Source organism: Triticum aestivum, chromosome 7A (assembly GCF_018294505.1).
Source record: "Triticum aestivum cultivar Chinese Spring chromosome 7A, IWGSC CS RefSeq v2.1, whole genome shotgun sequence".
NCBI lineage: Eukaryota > Viridiplantae > Streptophyta > Magnoliopsida > Poales > Poaceae > Triticum > Triticum aestivum.
In genome coordinates this window covers 222,594,522-222,597,678 of record NC_057812.1, presented here as the reverse complement: position 1 = coordinate 222,597,678, position 3,157 = coordinate 222,594,522, and positions in this window count along the sequence as shown.

Here is a 3,157-nt window from a genome sequence, read left to right as displayed (position 1 = left end):
AAAATGTCCACTTTTCTTCCCAATATGAGATGTCTCCAAGTCAAAAGAGCATGCACAACTACCGCCAACTCGAGGTCATGAGTGGGGTAGTTCTTCTCATTGGGCTTCAACTAGCGAGAGGTATAAGCCACAACTTTGTTCTCTTGCATCAACACTGCGCCAAGACCTTGGAGAGAAGCATCGCAAAAGACCTCGTACGGCTTGGATTCATCAGGAGGAGTCAAAACTGGAGCAGTGACCAATTTCTCTTTCAAAGTGTTGAAAGTGATGTCACACTCCGGAGACCAAACGTACTTGACGTGCTTCTGGAGAAGATTTGAGAGAGGCTTCACGATCTTAGAAAAGTTTTCAACAAATCTTCGACAGTAGCTTGCGAGACCGAGGAAGCTACGGAGTTGCTTCACGTTCTGAGGTGGTTCCCAATTCACAATTGCAGACACCTTCTCAGGATTCACCGCAATGCCCTTGGCAGAGATGATATGACCAAGATAAAGAACCTCATCGAGCCGAAATTCGCACTTGGAGAACTTGGAGTAGAACTGGTGTTCCCTCAGCTTATCGAGTACCAAACACAAGTGCTTGGCATGATCTTCCTTGTTCTTCGAAAAGACCAGAATGTCGTCGAGATAGACCAAAACGAAGTCATTGGTGTAGGCGTTGAAGATAAAGTTCATCATGCGAGAGAAAGTCGGAGGAGCGTTGACGAGGCCAAAAGACATGATAGTGTATTCATATGGCCCATAGCTTGTCCTGAAAGCCGTCTTGGGAATATCTTGCTCACGAATTCGAATATGATGATAACCCATACGGAGATTAAGCTTGGAGAATACTTGGGCGCCTTTGAGTTGTTCGAACAGCTCGTTGATGTTGGGAAGTGGGTATTTGTTCTTGATGGTCTTCTTGTTCAATGGACGGTAGTCAACACAAAGTCGGTCCGTTCCATCCTTCTTCTTCACAAAAAGAACACCACAACCCCACGGAGAAGAACTAGGCCGGATAAGACCCATTCTCTCTTGAATATCGAGTTGCTTCTTCAGCTCCTTCAACTCTTCAGGTCCGAGCTTGTAAGGATGCTTGCACACTGGTTCCGTGCCAGGCTCAAGATCAATGACGAATTCAACTGACCGGTGTGGAGGCATTCCTGGAAGCTCTTCTGGAAAGACGTCTTGATATTCACAAATGACTGGAATTTGCGAGATAGCATCCAGTTCACCCTTCTCATTGAGAGAAAACAGACGGATAGTATCATAACGAGCGGCAAAGACGATTACATCCTCAGACGAATGAGTCAATTGAATCTGCCTGGCAGCACAATCAAGATGCGCCTTGTGCTTAGAAAGCCAATCCATCCCGAGAATAAGATCAATATCCGAGTTACCAAGAACCACCGGAGAAGAAAGAAACTTGTAATCGCCCAACGTGATAGAGACATCCGGGACACAATTGTTAGAAGTCATTTGCTTGCCTGGAGACACAATCTTCAACGGGACAGGAATCCTTTCGGTCACAAAATCATGCTTGGCAACAAATGGTGTTGAAATAAAAGAAAGCGATGCACCAGTGTCAGAAAGAACTTTAGCTGGAATATCGTTAACAGGAAGGTTACCCATGATGACATCTCACGAGTCCTCTGCCTGAGCTGCATCCAGCAAATTGACCTTGGCGTGCTTGGGGTTATGCTTGACCACAGCTGTACTTGCCGATCTCACATGAGGAGGAGGAGGAAGACGCCTCTGATTGAAGCACTCGTTGGCATAGTGACCCTTCTGTTGGCACTTGTTGCACGTGACCTCTGAAAGCGAACGGTGGTACGGAGCACTTGATCTTGGAGCTTGAGACGAAGTCTTGTTCTGAAATCCAGGGTTGGGTGGGTGGGAAGATCCACTGCCACCTTTGCTCTTCTGAAACGGCTGACGGAACGGAGGAGGAGGAAGCCAATACTTCTGCTGCTTGGCCACTTGAGTAGAGGAAGAAGGAGTAGCATCTCTGACTCGCTTCTTGGAAGCATCATACCTCAGTTGAGCGGCCTCTTGCTTCAATGCCATGTTGTAGAACTCATCGTACCTCAAGGGCTCAAAGAGAACAAGAGCTAGCTGAATTTCTTCTCTGAGACCACCCCTGAACTGGTATATCATGCTCTTCTCATCAGGGATGTCCTGCTTAGCAAAGCGGGCGAGCTTCTAAAACAACTTGTTGTAGTCATAGACAGACAAAGAGCCTTGCTTCAGGTTGCGAAATTCCTCACGCTTGCTTTCAACCATGCTCTGAGGGATATGATGAGCTTTGAAATCTTGACGGAATTCATCCCAGGTAATCACACGGCCTCCTCTGGAATCCTTGTACTGCTGGAACCATTCTGCAGGTTGGTCTTTGAGTTGGAAGGAAGCGAACTTGACAAAGTCCTCAGGCCTGACATTACTGCACTCGAAATGCTTGCACAGATCCACGAGCCAATCATCAGCATCAGTTGCCTCAACACAATTGCTGAAAGTCTTTGGCCCGTTAGCAAGGAACTGGTTGAGTGTAGCAAAGTGATTCTGATTGTTGCCTTGGTTGCCTTGGTTTGCTTGATTGCGCTCTTGAAGAATTTGCATGATCAACTGCGTGTTTGCATTGGTTGCGGCCATCACAGCTTGCCATGCCTCCGGAGGAGGTGGAGGTGGTGGCGGATCCTGATTCTGATTCTGATTGGTGCTCTTAGCGGGAGCCATCCTGAAGAGGGTGACAACCATTAGCATATTGATAGGCAAATATTGAAGCTGAATCCAACGGAATGAAAATTGCAACATAAAGTCTTCACATCCGAACAAAATGAACGAATGCATTCCACTTGAAATGGTCACATATCCATAAATTGAGAAGCCACTTAGAATTTAGGTAGAGGAATAAATCAACAAGGTACGGATCAAGAACGAATACTCGGTAAGAAATCCCAATCTCAAACCAAATATCCGTGGAAGAAGGACTAGAGCTACAAGAATTCCCACCTATGAAACTCCCGAACCTTTCCGGTTATGCAATCAGGTGTTGGGGATACAGGGGAAGCATAATATCTCAGCCAAATCTAGCAATTCCTACATCCAGCTGTATCCATCCTTCAACACATAACCGAGAAAACTTCGGAAACCATCTACCTCAACCTTTGAAAAGCATCCGT